General features: G+C 45.4%; 1 protein-coding gene across 14 annotated transcripts in view; it reads right to left on the minus strand.

Annotated features, from left to right (window-relative positions):
* CTNND2 (catenin delta 2) overlaps positions 1-19,991 on the minus strand; it is a 2,713,436-nt gene that overhangs the window by 1,941,451 nt on the left and 751,994 nt on the right. The window lies entirely within an intron of this gene.

Below are 19,991 nucleotides of genomic sequence, written 5' to 3' on the forward strand. Positions count from 1 at the left end.
AGACGGTGTGTCACCAGCCTGCCTGAAAACCGGCGCACGACAGCTCGCCCCTATTCTTTCATCCATCTTCAACAAGTCCCTTCAGAGTGGGAAAGTCCCCGCATGCTTCAAGAGGTCCACCATCATCCCTGTCCCCAAAAAGCAAGGCGCCACCGACCTCAACAACTTCAGGCCCGTGGCACTTACATCAGTCATCATGAAGACTCTTGAAAGGATGGTGCTCCCCCTCCTCAAGCTCACCACTGAGGCCCTGCTGGATCAGCACCAGTACGCATACAGAGCAAACAGGTCCACCGACGACGCCATCAATATCTGCCTGGAGCTCGTCCATGACCATCTGGACAAACCCGGCACGTATGCCAGGATCCTCCTTCTTGACTTCAGCTCAGCATTCAATACCATTAGCCCCAAAATACTTCAGGAGAACCTTGCCGCACTCGGGGTCCACCCCACTCTATGCCGGTGGATCACAGACTTCCTCACCAACAGATCCCAGGTCGTAAAGCTAGGCACCATCTCCTCTCATCCTCGGATTACAAATATAGGAGCACCACAAGGGTGCGTCCTGTCGCCGTTCCTGTTCTCCCTCTACACGAATGCTTGCAGATCCACAGCGGACTCCGTCAAAGTGATCAAATTCGCTGACGACACCACCATTGTCGGCCTCATCACTAAAAATGACGAGGAAGCGTACCGCCACCAGGTTGAGAGCATCTGCCACTGGTGCAGGGAGAACGGGCTGGTCCTAAACACGGCAAAAACTGTTGAGATGATTGTTGATTTTAGGAAGCACGCCAGCGCCCCCCCTCCAATTCGTATCGATGACAAAGAAGTTGAAAGAGTTCCCTGTGTCCGACTTCTGGGCACAACCATCTCCAACGACCTGAAGTGGAAGGCAAACACCTCCTCCATACAGAGGAAAGCCCAGCAGAGGTTATTCTTTCTCCGTCAACTGAAGAAGTTCGGATTGTCCCCGAAACTTCTGACCAGCTTCTACTCTGCTACAATTGCATCTGTCCTCTGCTCTTCCATCCTAGTCTGGTACGCCAGCTCCTCCGCCAGCGACAGACACAAATTACAGAGAGTCATCAGATCAGCGGAGAGAATTATAGGAAAACCGCTACCTGCTCTGGACCTCCTCTACCACTCAAGGCTGAGCTCCAGAGCTTTGAGGATTGTAAATGACCCCTCGCACCCAGGCAACCGTTTTTTCAGCCAGCTTCCTTTAGGCCGGAGGTACCGGTCCATCTACACCAGGACCACTAGACACAGAAATAGCTTCTTCCCCTCAGCTGTAAACTCACTAAACTCGCACCACGCACTCCCCACCACAACGTGATCATGTATTGCCGCCACACAAATCCCTCACACACCTGAGTGCTGTGTATCTATGCAAACATTTGGAAATGTAAATGTAAATTGAGTGTTGAATGTTGTCTCTGTATGTAATATCTGATATAGTGTTGATCCTTTTGATGTATTCTGTGTATCCTATCCTACCTGTATCTGTACGTGCCAAGACCAATTCCGGGCACGACCCAGTCGTGCTTGGCGAAAATAAAGATTCTGATTCTGATTCTTCTGTGCCCTCCGATCTGGTCCACGGTGTCCTCCGGTCCTCCTCTTCGTGTCCTCGGCTTCCATCTGCAGCGCCTCTTCCGCTCCTTCTCTCCGGTGCTCTGCGTCCTCCAACCTGGTCCACCGCTTTTTCCTGTATAGTATAGTATAGTATATAGCAGTATAGCTTAGCTAGGTAGGTGCCCCTCGTATAGCTTAGCTAGGTAGGTGCCCCCAGTATAGCTTAGCTAGGTAGGTGCCCCCAGTATAGCTTATCTAGGTAGGTGCCCCCAGTATAGCTTAGCTAGGTAGGCGCCCCCAGTATAGCTTAGTTAGGTAGGCGACTCCAGTATAGCTTAGTTAGGTAGGCGACCCCAGTATAGCTTAGTTAGGTAGGCGCCCCCAGTATAGCTTAGTTAGGTAGGCGCCCCCAGTATAGCTTAGTTAGGTAGGCGCCCCCAGTATAGCTTAGTTAGCTAGGCGCCCCCGGTACAGCTTAGTTAGGTAGGCGCCCCCAGTATAGCTTAGTTAGGTAGGCGCCCCCAGTATAGCTTAGTTAGGTAGGCGCCCCCAGTATAGCTTAGTTAGGTAGGCGCCCCCAGTATAGCTTAGTTAGGTAGGTGCCCCCAGTATAGCTTAGGTAGGTAGGTGCCCCCAGTATAGCTTAGTTAGGTAGGTGCCCCAGTATAGCTTAGCTAGGTAGGTGCCCCCAGTGTAGCTTAGCTAGGTAAGCTTAGTTAGGTAGGCGCCCCCAGTATAGCTTAGTTAGGTAGGTGCCCCGAGTATAGCTTAGTTAGGTAGGTGCCCCCAGTATAGCTTAGTTAGGTAGGTGCCCCCAGTATAGCTTAGTTAGGTAGGTGCCCCCAGTATAGCTTAGTTAGGTAGGTGCCCCAGTATAGCTTAGTTAGGTAGGTGCCCCAGTATAGCTTAGTTAGGTAGGTGCCCCAGTATAGCTTAGTTAGGTAGGTGCCCCCAGTATAGATTAGTTAGGTAGGTGCCCCCAGTATAGCTTAGTTAGGTAGGCGTCCCCAGTATAGCTTAGTTAGGTAGGTGCCCCCAGTATAGCTTAGTTAGGTAGGTGCCCCCAGTATAGCTTAGTTAGGTAGGTGCCCCCAGTATAGCTTAGTAAGTTAGGTGCCCCCAGTATAGCTTAGTTAGGTAGGTGCCCCCAGTATAGCTTAGTTAGGTAGGTGCCCCCAGGATAGCTTAGTTAGGTAGGTGCCCCCATTATAGCTTAGTTAGGTAGGTGCCCCTAGGACAGGTTTGCTAGGTGCTGCAGCAGGGGAAGAAATACCACTTACCACTCCAGAACTGCCAGGCGATGTCCTCCGCTGCACGCATCTGCTCCTCTGTGCCCTCCGATCTGGTCCACGGTGTCCTCCGGTCCTCCTCTTCGTGTCCTCGGCTTCCATCTGCAGCGCCTCCTCCGCTTCTTCTCTCCGGTCCCCGCTCTTCCTCTCTGTGTCCCCGGCGAACTTCAAAATACCCGGCGCTTCCAAATGACGCTGACATCACGTGATGCTTCAGGAGGAAGCATCGCGAGATGTCACAACGAAGCCACAGAGCGATATCCGCCCAGCAGCAGAGCGCCGCTATGAAAGCTGGGGCCATGCCGCGGCACGGAAAGCTCGGGGGCGTGGCTACAAGCGCCTATTTAGCATAACTTAATTAATAATGAATCTTAAAAAAATATTTTAAAAAGGTCCATATTTATTAGTGTTTATTGTATTAAGGGATAGTGAAATGTTAAGTTCGGGTCCACTTTAGAGGAGATCTAATTAACATGTATAAATACATCAGAGGGCAATATAAAAGCTTGGCAGATGAGCTTTTTGTCCCTAGGTCTTCTCAAAGGACTAGAGGATATGATCTGTGCATGGAGGACAAACGTTTTAGTCATTTATTTAGGAAAGGGTTCTTTACAGTAAGAGTGAATAAGATGTGGAATGCATTGCCACAGGAAGTTGTTATGGCAAATTCTATACCTGCATTTAAAGGGGGCTTCAATGCTTTCCTTGCGTTGAAAGACATCCATGGCTACAATTACTAGGTAATGCCCAGTGATGTTGATCCAGGGATTTTATCTGATTGCCATCTGGAGTTGGGAAGGATTTTTTTCCCCTTTTGGGGCTAATTGGACCTGCCTTGTAAGGTTTTTTCGCCTTCCTCTGGATCAACAGGGATATGTGAGGGAGCAAGCAGGCAGATGTTTTACTTTGTTCTCTGGTTGAACTCGATATGCATTTAATAGGAAACTTCAATTATTGTGTCTCTGTTGAAGATTCCTCTTTTTTACACCCTCGTAGAGACCCACTACTACAAAAAATCCTGGCAGGTTATAAATTGTTTGAAATCACCAATAGAACACAAGAGATGGCACACCAATGGCTGCAATGAACTTTGCTGTATTCGGAACAAGTGCACACTACATGTTACGGATATTACATCCTTCCTCGGGTGTATAACAACAAGTGAAGGTACATACAGCTTTATATAATTTCAGGGCAGGCCACCACACCCAATGTGGTTAGCTCCGCGCATTCCCTTTAACCCATTGTTCAATGTCCAAATAGACAACATCTTCACGGTCATATGGCATTTTTGCATTGTTTTTAATGTTGTACCTGCTGCAGAGGAGGAACACACACCGCAGGGAACTATTAGAACCAGTGAAGGAAAAAATGAACCCTCTCTTAGTGACATTTTTGCTGCAATTCAGTCATGTAACTCCGCCATCTTGTCCCTCTTACAGCAGACAGGGGGGATAAAAGAAGAGTTGGGGCTACTTCGGCAAGATATGGCTAAAATTAGAAACAGAACAACTGCTCTAGAAGTACGGGTTAGTGAAAAAGAGGACACCCTGGCGCCTGCAGTGAGAGACTTAAAATAAGTAATAAGTCATGCCATTGCTAACACTGATAAGTCTGACGACATTGAAAACAGGCTTCGCTGAAATAATGTGCGCATAGTGGGGCTTCCAGAAAAGGTGGAAACATCTGATCCTACTACATTTATTGAGGGATGGCTAACAGAAGTCTTTGGTCAGGAATCTTTTTCCAAGATGTATGCCATTGAGAGAGCTTATCGAGTCCCCTCGCGCCCTCCCAAACCTGGGGCAGCCCCCAGACCAATACTGGCTAAGCTTCTTCATTACCGTGATCGCAAAGTTATTTTGAAACAGGCAAGACTGAAAGGCAGTGTTATGTATGGCGAACATAAGATCTCCTTTTATCCTGACTTCTCGGCTGAAGTGCAGAAGCAAAGTCCTATGATGTTAAAAAGCGTCTCCAAAAAGTGCAGCTTCAGTATGCCATGCTCTACCCATCTAAGCTGAAAGTGATTGCGAATAATAAAGCACTTTTTTATGTCTTCTAAAGAAGCAATGACATGGCTTGATCAGAATGAGCAACATCTCAACTCGAAACAACAAGCTGAAGCTGACTAACTCTTTCCGCATTTATAATGTCTACAGCTATATTTGTATAGTGTGTGTAACAGTGAGCATTCAATTCCTCTGACTGTCGTCCTGTGGGATAACTCCTGATCAGGAACTGTTCTACTGTTTACTCTACCATACTCTGGATAAAGATAACGAGCCAAGGAAGCTATGGATGCGTGACTACTCCCATATACGGCTCCCCTCAGCTTCCTGATTATGGAGGGGTTCTGCCACTCACATGGCATCATCATTTTTGTTGTATTTTAGATATCCATATCACAAAGAGAATGGGAGCAGGAGTTGAAAATTGGAACGGTTCTCTTTCTCTTTTCTTCAACTCCCTTCTCCTCACAGGCCCCTGAGTTGGGGGCAGGGTCTGTTCTTTCAGGCTCAAAGGCTATAATTTTGTCCTCTGAACTCAGAGATACACAGATTATAGCACTGTTTTGGTGTTTTAGCACTATATTGGTTTATTTCTGAACTATACGTAATTATCGGTATATGCTAAGATGATTGTTAAGTTTTATCTGGGTAAATGGGAATGTTTAAGTATTGGTTATTTCTTCTTTGTGCCTTTTAAAGTTAATTGCAGCAGCGCCTATATAAGTATGAAGCATTGTGATTGACTGTTCTCTTTTCAGGTACACTAGATCTGGACTATGGATGACTTCGTAGTAGTGAGCTGGAATGTGAGAGGGCTGTCAGACCATTCTAAACGTCAATCAGTACTCTCATTACTGCAAAAACAAGGCCCAGCTATTATTTGTTTACAAGAAACTTATTTAAATACCCAAACTGTAAAGTGGCTCTCTAAAAAATGGGCCTGACAGCTTTTCATTCCACTCATACATCTTATTCTAGGGGAGTATTGGTTCTTATCCATGCAAAAATTCAATTGAAATTGGTAATATCGCATATTGACCTTGAGGGCCGATATGTTATAATACATGTTTTATTTCATCAGATAGAGTGCATTGTTGTTGCCCTTCTCACCTTCCAGCTTACAGCCAATCATTGAGTTAATGCAGGATAAACTGCATATTCCAATGTTATGGATTGGAAATTATAATATGTATTTAGATCAGTATTTAAATAGACATAGATCACAGTTACAGGCTAGTCAGCCACTATCACTAGCCGGATTACTAGGTGAACTAGGATTAACGGATTTATGGCGTAATACTCACCCAAGGGAGTTAATCTACTAATGCTTCAGCAGAACGTACATGTAGACAGAGGCGCTTAGCGTGACCTTGAGACTGTACTGCATGTACTCCTATTTGTTATTGCCTGAGGAAGCAGGAATATACCTGTGAAACGCGTTGCATGGTTGTCTGGAGTATATAAATGAACCTGTTGTTGTTAAAAAGCTGACAGTATCTTGTCTACTTCAAGTAGGCGAGTCCACCACCACCTCCTGAGGAATTTTAAACTTTTTAGTACCTTTTATCCTGCTGGCGCCTCTGTTCACTCTTATAGAACGTACATGTCATTCACTAGGATTGACCTTGCAATTGGTAATCAAACTCTATTGCCCCTTGTGAGCAAAGTTGAATATTTGACTAAATTCTTATGAATCATTCTCCTCTTAAAGTATACTTTTGTAACCTATTCAAGGTATCTAAACTACGGTTGCCTTGGAAATTGAATCCTTTTTGGCTCAATCTACTTGAGTCGCATTCAAATATTACACAAGAACTTACCATGTTCTGTACTTATAATAATGATCCAACACAGCGTAAGTGGTCATGGGAGGCCTTAAAGGCTTTTTTAAGGGGAATCTTTATCCGTGAGGTAAACGCAATAAGGTCAAAAACTAGAGAGCGGGGTGAACTCTTAACCACTAAAGTGATGGAAACAGAGGCAGCATTTATTGCAGACCCCACGGAAACTAATAGATCCCTATGGATTCAAGCTCAATATTTGCTTAGTGATTACTTGTTGGCTAAGGCTAATCACAAAAGGTTTTTTCTTAAATAGGCCTTCTTTGAGCAAGGTGATCAAACTGGACACCTGCTTTCAGTTGTCACTAGGACACAGGAACCGCCGGGTCATATTATGGCTTTGAGTACCCCTTTGGGTGATGTAGTCACCAGCCCTGCAGGTATCATGGCAGAGCTTCAGAGATTTTATACAGAATTATATACCTCTAGAACAAACTATGAGGAAGATGAGCTCATAGGATATCTAAATAATATAGCTTTGCTAAAAATTAGTGATGAAGATATAGTTATGCTACACGCTCCCATACTGTTAGATGAGTTGGAGATGGTGGTAGCCTTGCTTCCGAGTAATAAAGCACCCCGGGGGGGGGGGGGGGGGGGTTGGCCTACCGGTGGAGGTATATAAACGGTACTCTGAACACCTTCTTCCTTGACTATTGGAAGTTTTTAATGAGATCTATGAAACTAAATCACTGCCTGCATCCATGACTGAAGCAGTCATTATACTGATTCCAAAACCTGGTAAGGACACCTTGAAGGACGATTCTTATAGGTCTATTTCCCTTCTAACAGTGGATGTCATGATCCTTTCAAAGATCTTGGCGAATAGCTTGGCCAAGGTAATCTCGACTAACATAAAACCTGATCAAGAAGTTTTAAATCAGGATGATACCATTTATTGGCTAACTAAAAAGAATAAGAATAAGCGAGCTTTCGGCTTTGCAGCCTTCGTCGGGCTTACAATCCTGTATGCTTGCAGGCTGATGGTACAGACAGCTTTATAATGCAACATCAAAAGGATACACAGATTTTTTTCAAGCATAAATACATGTCATTTAGATGCCTTAAGTGAAACAGAGCCTCTAATTGGGGTGGAAGGTTGTTAAGAAGGTGGAAGGAGCACTCATTAATAGCAGCAGCGGCGGTGGCGGCATGGTAAAAGGTACGTGGACTTACTTCCGCGGTCCTCGCTGGAGGTCCTTCTCTACAGCAGGAGACATTGGCAGCGCTTCCAAACAGAGGCTGCACCCGAATTGACTACCTGCAATAGATGTGCAGAGCTCCACAATTGTGGACTAAAATACACAACATGCATTCAAAACAGGTACAGCAAAGGAGGATGTTAGCTCTGCATGCCTCTGTTGGTCTACAATTGGTCTGCAGCCTATGAGCGCTGTCATTTGTTTGATGTCTGTTTGGGAGTTACTTCTCTGTCAGCGATGACGCTACTTCCTGATAAACAGGAAGTAGCATCATCGCTGATAGAGAAGGACCTCCGGCGTGGAACACAGAAGTAAGTGTGGGTTCCTTTTACCATGCCGCCGCCGCTATTAATGAGTGTCGGAGGGGGAATCACTGACGAGGGAGCCCAAGGTCAGGAAGGGGGGGAGTGGACCCCCCCTCCCCGCCGCTATGTGTGGGCATGCTCCCCCGTTTTGCGCTGCGTCCCCCTCCTGGCTATACTGAGGGCACCCATGCCTGGCTATACTGTGGGCACCTATACCTAGCTATACTGGGGGCACCTATACCTAGCTATACTGGGGGCACCTATACCTAGCTATACTGGGGGCACCTATACCTAGCTACACTGGGAACACCTATACCTAGCTACACTGGGGGCACGTATACCTAGCTACACTGGGGGCACCTATACCTAGTTACACTGGGGGCACCTATACCTAGCTATACTGGGGGCAACTATACCTAGCTATACTGGGGGCACCTATACCTAGCTACACTGGGAGCACCTATAACTAGCTACACTGAGGGCACCTATACCTAGCTACACTGGGGGCACCTATACCTAGCTACACTGGGGGCACCTACACCTATCTTTACTGGGGGCGCCTATACCTAGCTATACTGGTGGCACCCATGCCAGGCTATAATGAGGGCACTGATGCCTGGCTATACTGGGGGACCTACGTTAAGCCCATTCCAACAGGACGTCCCTGAAGGGAAACCAGATGGGGTTCTATTCGTCCCATTGCAATTCAGATTTAAGATTCTTCATGCATTCCATACCCATAAAAATCCTGGTCATCCAGGGATTGCTCGCACACAGGAGTTGTTAGACCGTTGCGTCTGGTGGCCTTAGCTAGTGTCAGATTGTAAGGAATTTGTCAACAATTGCTCCGTTTGCGCTAGGAGTAAGTCTTCTAGATGGGCTCCTGTGGGTACCTTACAGTCCCTTCCAGTGCCTGAGCAGTCCATGGACTTTGTGGGCGAACTGCCTAGATCAGAGGGTAAAACAGTCATATGGGTGGTAGTCGATAGGTTCAGTAAGATGGCTCACTTTATTCCCTTGGACGGACTCCCCACTGCACAAGACTTGGCAGGGCTCTTCATCCGTCACATTTTCAGTCTGCATGGAATTCCGGAAAATGTGGTGTCAGATAGGGGAGTCCAGTTCGTCTCCAGGTTTTGGAAAGCCTTCTGTCATCATATGGGAATGAATCTATCGTTTTCCTCCGGCTACCACCCACAGACTAACGGCAGACCAAAAGGGTCAACCAATCTTTAAAGCAGTTCCTTAGATGTTATGTGGCTGATGCTCAGATGGATTGGGTCAAATTCTTGCCTTTTGCGGAATATGCCGATAATAATTTGAAATGTGCCTCCTCGGGATTCTCCCCTTTTCAAATGGTAACGGGGAAATCACTGAAGTTCTCTCCGCTGCCGGTGGTTTCATCACCTTTCCCGGCCTTGGAGTGGCAAGGGACATTGAAAGAGATCTGGGGAAAAGTCAAAGAGAATTTGAAAAAGGCTTTTTCTATCCAGAAAAAACAGGCGGATAGGAAACGTTCTGTGGAGTGGAATTTTCTCCCAGGAGATTTAGTGTGGGTTTCTACTTGAGACTTGGCCCTAAAGCAACCCTCTGCTAAATTGGGTCCTAAATTCATAGGGCCATACCCTGTGTCCAAAAGGGTCAACAATGTTAACTATGTAGTCTCGCTCCCACCCAGCTTCAGGTGTGGTTCGAACGTTTCATGTATCTTTGTTGAAACCTGCTGTGCAGGTGGATTCCCCCCCCTCCCCCCCCCCCCCCGTGGTGATTGATGGAGAAGCAGAATATGACATAGAGCAGATCTTGGATTCTCGGGTGGTGGTGCGTAACTCCTTACAGTACCTAGTCCACTGGAGAGGGTATGGTGCAGAGGAGAGATCTTGGGTACCACTTTTTCGCATGCATGCAGAAGAACTCAGGGAGGAGTTTCATAGATTGCACCCTGATAGGCCGGGTTGATCATGTCCGGAGTCCACGGCTAGAGGGGGGGGTACTATAACGTCTGAAACTATAGCGGCTGCGGATGCGCAGGATAGATCCGCAGCCGCCTTGTTCACGGGCCTTATCCGTCCCGGCGGCGTCCAGCATGCCGGGTACGGCATTGTCTCTGGCTCATAGGGTCTCTGTATCGCGCGGGCGCGCGTGGAGACAGGACCTTTATGCTGGAAGAAGGCGCGTCAGCTGACCTGCCGGTCGGCTGACGTCAGGAGTGACTCGCGCCGCTAGGATTCGCTGATTGCTAGGGGGCGTGGCGCTGGGCTCTCCTCGGGTTCTTAAGCCTTCACGGTTCATTGGCAACTCGTCTGCTGTTGCGAATACACTCGTGTTAGCGCTCAGACCTAGTGAGGTTCCAGTTGATGATAGATGTATATGCAGTGTTTGCAATATACATCTATCTATTGTTAGTTATTATTACATTGTATTTCTGATAACCTGTGTATGATTCTGGCTACTCTCTGACCTTGCTATTGCTAAACGATTCTATACCTCTGCCTTTCTGACTTTAGGTGCTGAACCTCTGCCTGATATTAACTACTCTCTTGCCTGCCGTTTTGGTACCGTCTCTGCCTGCCTGTTATCGTACTTTGCCTGTCTGACTACTCTACTCACCAGTGGGCCCTTGCCACTGGTGAGGTGCTCTGGCCATTAGAACCCACCAGCTATTCTGGTGAGGTTCAGACTCACTAGTATAAGCTCCGGTGACTGTTAGTACCTTGCCTCTGGAAAGGTCTTGCTAAACTATTCAGTCACTTGTGCTGTTATTACCTTCCCAGCTCCTCTGGAAAAGTCTTGCTAAACTATTCAGTCGCTTGTGCTGCTATTACCTTCCCAGCTCCTCTGGAAAGGTCTAGTTGTACTGTCAGTAACTTACCAGCCCCTCTGGTAAGGTTTAGCCAAACTTCTTTAGTTCTCTCATTATTAGTACTTTCCCAGCTCCTCTGGTAAAAGTATTGTTATTTGTGTTGATAGACCCTTCAGCTCCTCTGGAGAAGTCTATACTGTTGCAGCTAGTACCCACCAGCTCTTCTGGTGAGGTCTAGCACTGTTGTTGCAGATAGTACTCACCAGCTCCTATAGTGAGAACTATCCATTTATTCTACTGTTGCACCAAACACCACACCTTACTCTCAGCTAGCTATACTAGTATTATTGGTGATACTGCAGATCACCACATAATCAGGTATAGTGTCTGTATTATTGGTGAGTCTGCAGATCACCAATGATCAGACGTCTGAGTTGCAGCACCCAATCGTTACACTCCCTCTCTGGATCTATGGGTCAAGCAGGTGAACTTGTATCTTAAATTAGAAAAACTGGTTTATTTGCATAGGGGTGCCCCACACAAATTCGATATGATTTGGAACGGATGGCTAGACACACCAGGGCTGCCAGACTTTGCTTTAATACAAAATAGGATATTTGTTGGCCTTTCCTAAACTAGCCTTCCTTACTGTTTGACTTGACTTTTTATGGTTGGCTGGATGGAGGTACTAATAAGGTTACATTAAGATTTACCTAGTCTGATCATAATGTATTCATGCTATATACGTGACAAGTCGCTACCGGTATTGGGTGCTGCTTGTAACGATTGTGGAATTCTCTCCGTGATCAGCGCACAAGGCGTGCGCTGACACTGCGGAAATCCTCCACAAGCGTATAATTTGAGGGAACCCAGCAGAAGGTGCAATGCACCTGTAGAGGGACATTCCTGTCGACAGGTGGAGCTGTGGAGTGCAGAGGAACAGCTCCTCTGCCCTACCACACACGCCAGACAGGAATTGTACGAAGGGAAGAAACACAATCACAAGAGAAGCGATTGAGAGTGAGCACAGAGACAGATTGTATGTGTGTGCACCAAAGTAGTCGACAACCCGCGACGGTGCACACACAACAGCAGATTTGAAGTAGGAACGCAATAGTGGGAGAGGCGATTGCCAGAGGTGACACAAGGCTACAGCAAGGCAGAGCACGAGAGTAGCAAAGGCACAGCAAATCATACAATGAGGAGATAAGGAAAATAACAAACGCTAGCTAAACGCGAACACCGCACTAATTCGCAACAGTGCACGCGTTTGTGCGCGGCTCCACGTAATAAGCACAATAGAGACAAGCACGCCTAACTAACCATCGACAGACAAACATGAAACAGAGGACGCGAGCGCTTGCTTAACGGTTACCTCACCGAGCCTCCAGCAAGCGTTCGTAGCAGACAAGACAGACACACGAAAACAGGAACAAGCGAGAAATAGGATCCACAGCACTAGCGAAAAGAGGCCAGTGCGATCCAGGGAGACAGAGAGATGAAGATCAGACGGATCCACAGCACTAGCGCTAGGCGAGTGCGATTCAGGCAAGACAGATAGAGGAGATAGCTGGTAGCAACCGCTGCTCCAGCTATACTCCAAGAACAAAGATCAGAACGACTTCCTGTCGACCACCACAGGGACAGGACAATCGCAATAGACAAATAAAACAGATATGCAATCCAAACTGCACTAGGAAAATCTGCCTAGTGCAGTCCCAAGAATTACTCCAAGCTAATCTCCAAACAATGAGCAAGGCTGACACTCTCCGGAGTGTTTCACAGGATAAATCCTCATGACCAGCCAAGGTCTGTGATATCACATGATATATATAGAGCAAGCGTACAAGGGATGTGGCTAGGCAATTTGCATGACAAACGTATGCAAATTCTTCAGCAGCAGCAAGCTGAAAAACTGACAAAAGGTCTCTCTTCCAGAGACCTGCAGAATGCAGACCTGAACAATGGTCAAAAAGCTGCCTGCCTGCACAGGCAGCTGAGCAGATCATTACACTGCTGCTTGTAATAGTTATTCTTTTTTCTGTTTATTACTTGCTTGTATATGTTTAATACTTGCTTAATAAAGGCTGATTTAAAAAAAAAAAAAAAAAAGAATTGCATGTCAGAATTTCAATAAATTCAATCAATCAGAAATTGGTCGGGCAACAATATGGTCAGCTCAGCAAGCCTTTATTATGGGAATCCTTATCAGGTTGGGGTCTAAAAACAAACGTGAGACAGTCAATTTATGATTCTTTGATAACTAACATCTCAACTCTAGAGAACAGACAACTACTCCAAGACACTGAAGAGGTCAGAATTGAATTATTACATGCTAGACAAAAGTTGAAAGACCACCTAGTATACAAGCATGAATCTCTATTGAATCTCCATTGAATGAACTTTAACGTCGGTCCTCTTCAGAAGGATTTTGGTTATTGGTTATTGGTTTTGGTTAACCAAAACCCTTCTGAAGAGGACCGACGTTAATCGGTCAAAACGCGTTAAGATTAATTTGATTTACCATTACGATCAGTTAAGGGCAAGACCTACAGCGCGCAGCAGCCGTTCTGAATAATAAAGATCCAATACCCTGCAGTGGTGACGTCACCCAACTAGCGCACACCGGTACCAACTGGGCGGAAGCAGTACAGCGAGGGGACTCTGTGGACAACCAGAGCGGCCCCGCCTGAACACCGCCGACAGTGGAAGGCAGCGCGGAGATCGTAGAGGCTAAGCACTCGCATCAGAGCGGTTTTCAGAAAAGAATCTGTGGTGAGTGCAGCTGGCTATGAGAGACTGACATAAGAATTAAACATGCAAGGAATTGCTGTACTGGATACTAAGTGATTACTAACAGAGCTCCTATATAAGAGACCTGAACCCTGTCATTCTGAGACATAAGTAGGATCTGTTTGTAGTTTTCCTCAATGAAAACGGGACAATTTAAATTGGATCTTCGTGCACAGATATGAGCGCTTCTGCACAATAAATGTGGAGTGTGTTATCTATAAACATAAGAACTATCTATTCACAAGTTTAAGCACAAATTGGATCCCTTCTGTGAATAGATAAGAGTAATTCCTAACGAACTTATTATATTATAGTTAGTTGGCAATTAGAGCGCTGCTGATTCAAAGGGCCCTATAGCAATATTGAGTGGTTGTGGTGTGTATGAGTGTTGAGTGTGGATTGTGAATTTTAGAATTTTATACATTATATTTTAATAAAATGTATTCTAAGAATATAGAATTAGCGCAAGTTGTGATTATATTATATTAATTCCAATAACCAACTGTGCAAAGTTTGAGAACCCTACCATTAACAATGAAGAAGAGCTGCAGTTTTTTGCCCGGGAATCTGTTTTTGATTCCACCCACTTTTTGTAACCTTTTTGTAACCTTGACACGACTGTGTGACCAAGTCACTGACCAAGTTTGTGAACTTCTGGGTTCCTGGCATTAAAACCATGTGAATGGAAGCAGTTTATCCAGCAAAGAAATCCAATTTGCTGTTTGTGGCTCCGCCCCTTTAGTGAATTTGAACCTCAGTCACTTAACCTATTTTGGTTCCTGGACGTAGAAACTACGTCCAGGAACCATGCGCGCTACCTCGCGCTCCCGCAGTCGATCGCGCGCGTGCACGCGCGCTCCCGGCCCGTGGTTTGTTAGCCAGGCAATCAGTGAATCGGGCTATGGTGCCTGATCACTGATTGCTCTCCCCCGCTGAAAAAGCGACAGCTTCTCTCGAAAGCTGTGCTTTTTCTGGCTGTCAACTCCCCCATGCGTCGCTCTAAGCGTGTGTTACGCTTAGAGTGACGTCATGTAAACAAACTCATGGCCGCCATCTTGTGGCCAAAAAGTAATACTACAACTGAAAGTAAAAAAAAATAAAAATAAACACACATTTACATTATAAATCTTTTGTTTACCTCCCACCCTCCCAAAACTACCCAAATAAAATGTTTACTATAAAAAAAACAAAAACATTACAATAAAAAAAAAACATGTAAATATTTACCTAAGGGTCTAAACTTTTTAAATATCAATGTAAAGATGAAATATTTCTATATTTTTTTTATTTTAAACTTGTAAATAGTGATAGATGCAAAATGGAAAAATGCACCTTTATTTCCAAATAAAATATTGTCGCCATACATTGTGATAGGGACATAATTTTAACGGTGTAATAACCGGGACATATGGGCAAATACAATACGTGAGTTTTAATTATGGAGGCATGTATTATTTTAAAACTATAATGGCTGAAAACTGAGAAATTATGAATTGTTCCATTTTTTTCTTATTCTTCTTGTTAAAATGAATTTACAGTAAAGTGGCTCTTAGCAAAATGTACCCCCTAAAGAAAGCCTAATTGGTTGCGGAAAAAACAAGATATAGATCAGTTCATTGTGATAAGTAGTGATAAAGTTATAGGATAATGAATGGGAGGTGAACATTTCTCACGTGAAAACGACGGAACGCGAATGGGTTAATGACCGACTTTAGCAGGTTTGAGGCCTCTGCCATTAACACTGTAAGAATGGCAGCCGTTTCAATATTCCCCTTCAAAATCAATAGGTGAATTTTGATTGGCTGTTGTAGACTCCACCCACTTTCCTGAATATTAATCCCAGTCACCCAGTAACTAACTGTGCAACGTTTGAGAACCCTGCCATTAACAGTGTAAGAATGGCTGCAGTTTATATTTTCCCACAAATTTGTTTTGGGCTCCGCCCACTTTTTGTGACCTTGACATACAGTCACTCAATGACCAAGTTTTTGAGCTTCCAGGTTCCTGGCATCAAAAATGTATGAATGGAAGCAGTTTATCCACCAATGAAATCTGATTGGCTGTTTGTGGCCCCGCCCCTTTAGTGAATTTGAACACCAGTCACCCAATGACCGACAAGCAAGTAGCAAGTGTGAAGCATCTGCCATTAACAGTGTTAGAATGGCAGCAGTTTAAATATTCCCCTTGAAAATCAATAGGTGTATTTTGATTGGCTGTTGTAGGCTCCACCTACTTTTCCTGAATAATAATCTCATTCCCCCAAGTGTGGCAAGTTTGAAAACCCTGCCATTAACAGTGTAATGGTTAATTACAATGGTTAATTTGCATATATTCAGCAGTGGTGCTCTGGGAGACATCTCGAGCTCACTCCAACCTGAATTATCGCAAATTCTTTCTGTTTTAGGAAAGCAAATTTTTGTTTTTCTTAACATCTTAGTAAGGGGGCTTTTAGGACCATTGTAGTCCCTTATACACTCCAATGAGTTCTGGGTCACCATGAGCTTGCTGGTTAGTCTGTACCTATTAACAGTGTAAGAATGGCTGCAGTTTACATTTTCCCATTTAAAATGAATGGCTGAAATTTGATTGGCGGTTTTATGCTCCGCCCACTTTCCTGGATTTGTAACCTCGGTCACCAAGTGACCAACTGTGCCAAGTGTGGAGACTGACTTGATTCCTGTGAGAATGGCAGCCTTTTACATTTTTTCCATTGACATGAATGGGTGAAATCTGATTTGCGGTTTGTAGCTCCACCCAGGTATGCAGGGGGGACACGAGACCCCCAGAACATTTCATCCCAGGTAGTAAGGGATCTGTATACCAAGTTTCGTTCAAATCGGTCTAGCCGTTTTCAAGTGATCACGGCACACACACACACACACAAACACTCAAACACACACACAAACACACACACACACACACACACACACACGCACACACACGCACACACACACACACACACACACACACACACACACACACACACACACACACACACACACACACACACACACACACACACACACACACGTCCAATACAGTAAACATTTCTTTTTTTAGAGTTGATGTACTTGTAAAAGTTATTTGGGTTAGATTTGATATCCCTAGCGATTTGATTTTTAGCTTCAACCTTTGCCAGCCTAATTTCTTTTTTTACAACTTTTATTGCACTCCTTATAATTGCTTAAAGAGAAGCTCCGACAAAGAATTGAACTTTATCCCACTCAGTAGCTGATACCCCCTTTTACATGAGAAATCTATTCCTTTTCACAAACAGACCATCAGGGGGCGCTGTATGACTGATGACTGATATTGTGTTGAAACCCCTCCCACAAGAAACAAGAAAAGTACGTACTCTTGGCAGTTTACTGTCTGTAAACCTTGTTGCATTGTGGGAAATAGCTGTTTACAGCTGTTTCCAACTGCCAAAAAAACATGCAGCAGCTACATCACCTGCCAACAGTAAAAATGTTCACCGGAGTACCTCTTTAAAGAGGAACTGAAAGGAGGAAAAAAGATTCCATACAAGCAGTATATGACAATGATTTAGGTGTATAGATAAGGAGTGACTAATAAATCTTGTAACATGTGAGGAAACGCGGAAAAGCCGCCGCGTGTACTACCGGCAGGACGGCTGAGTCCGCGTCCAGCACAGCAGCTGGCATGCGGAGACGTGCGCCTGGTACCACGAGGGAACACGGAAAAGCCGCCGCTGGTACTGACGGCGAGGCGGCTGTTTCCGCGTCCAACGCGGCGGTTTGTACGCGGCGGCGTGCGGTTGGTGTGGCTAGGTCTGTTGGTACATATGGACGACATGGAGAGCTACGCGCGCGCGGCCCAGATGTCAGGACCTTTATGCCAGCAGAGGAAGTGTCAGCTGATCAGGAGGATCAGCTGATTCCTGCTGGACTCATGATTGGCTGAGTGGCTTGGGCGGCAGACTCCAGCAGCTATATATACAGCTTGCTTGCCAGTTGCTGGTTGTCTGCCATTGCAAATGCTTTATGTGTTAGCACACAGACCTCAGTCGGATCCAATAGTGTGTTTGAACCAGGAAGGACCTGGGAATTCACACTGAGCCAGATTACTTGTATTGTCAGTTCTATGTTATGCTTTAGACCAGTTCCAGGGTGTTGTGACTTCGGACCTCACACCCAAGACTAGGATACTGTGTCAGTTCTATGTTATGCTTTAGACCAGTTCCAGGGTGTTGTGACTACGGACCTCACACCCAAGACTAGGATACTGTGTCAGTTCTATGTTATGCTTTAGACCAGTTCCATGGTGTTGTGACTACGGACCTCACACCCAAGACTAGGATACTGTGTCAGTTCTGTGTTATGCTTTAGACCAGTTCCAGGGAGTTGTGACTACGGACCTCACACCCAAGACTAGGATACTGTGTCAGTTCTATGTTATGCTTTAGACCAGTTACAGGGTGTTGTGACTACGAACCTCACACCCAAGACTAGGATACTGTGTCATTTCTATGTTATACCTTAGCCCGGTTCCAGGGCATAGAGAATAGGCCCTCACACCTAGTTAGGGCAAGCCTGTTTATATTAGCAGCAGGGCAACCAAGCCTAGGCCCCTCTCCTAGGGAGCCTTTGGCCTAGGGATTCACCCACAGTCTGAGGTGAAATCCCTTCTTCTTCATTCCTCCAGTTCCTCTGGCGGTTCTCTCTTAAAGTGCTACTGTTACACTGTACACTCATATCTCAGGTGTCCAGAGGATAGACATACCTGGATTGTTGGTGATTCTGCAGATCATTCATAATCTGGTGTATATCTGCATTACTGGTGAATCTGCAGATCACCAATAATCAGATTCTCTCTGTGTGTTAACACCAATCATTACATAACCCTGTCTGCGGGGTCCTGAAAAAATGCCATAGGCAGTGTGGGAGGATTCCTGTTTACTACTGGCAGGATTAGCAAGTTTTTTTTTTTCTTTATCCCAGCAGTTGAAAACACGCCCACAGTCAAAGTTGTTACACCCTCCTTCCCCTACCTTTTATTTTCCACTAACTTACATAATTTGCAGAAGCCCAGGAAGTGTAATATGCACATGTATAAAGAGAAGCAGACAGGGAATGAGCTGGAGATGCCGAGTAGTGTATTGTAATGTAGCTGAATAGCAGAGGCTTTTCAAACCACTTGCATTACAGCCTGAAGCACAGAGCTGTCTACAAAGGCACTGTAAATTTTCTGGCAGTCCATGAAAAAAAAGTTTCTTTTCCATGTCTTGAGAGACTGAAAACTAAAGGTAACCATACATCAGGCGAGGATGGACAGACTCTACCAAGAGACAGATCTCTTTCTAATCGAATCTGATTAGAGAGAGTTCTGTTGCCTGTCCATACAAAAAAAGGCCCATTCACAATCAATTTTAGCATGAAATCTCTTGAAAATCGTCCAAGCCCGCTGCTTTAGTCACCTCACCGCTGTTCCCCTATGTATAAATGAATGTACATGTATATGTATGTGTATTTATACATTACCTCTCCTGTATCTGTCTTCGGTGCCAGGCCGTCTTCAAATCCATTGCTCTTCCTTATAAATGCCGGCCAGTGTGGCGCGTGCGACACCTAAAACAATCATGCAGCTAATCCAGTCTGCCTTCAGTCAGAGCACCTGATCTGCATGAGATTTGTAGACAGTCACTATTCAGTATTTAGTAGGGTCTCGAGTTCAGCACCCTGTCTCGAGCCTCTTCACCCGATCCCAAAGAGATTTGTACTGTAGTGATGCTGGAGTAGTCTGCAGAGCCAGCCATCGGAGGAGGACAGAGAGGGCTCATTCACACTGGGGATCGCAAAATGCTATCTCAGTCCCTACTATACTCTCACTATCACAAACACGCCATATAAATGCGTCCAAAAATCTGCATGGCGCATCATCACTAAGCGCCAGCACCACGCAGGATGCGACCAAAATGTTATACGGCATGCGTACATAATGACGCATCCCATATGTAATGCCGCGAGATCACTGCGTATATCATGACGCATCCCATGCATAATACCGCGAGATCACTGAGTACTCAATGCCCAATAAGGAACCAAAGCGTCCCAGAGGCGCAAAGACGTCATTGGGACCCCGACCACAGCCAATAAGAAAGTGTTAAGGTCGGACAGTGGTTGCCAAAGCAACATAACAAAAACAAAA

Source organism: Hyperolius riggenbachi, chromosome 5 (assembly GCF_040937935.1).
Source record: "Hyperolius riggenbachi isolate aHypRig1 chromosome 5, aHypRig1.pri, whole genome shotgun sequence".
NCBI classification, from domain to species: Eukaryota; Metazoa; Chordata; class Amphibia; order Anura; family Hyperoliidae; genus Hyperolius; species Hyperolius riggenbachi.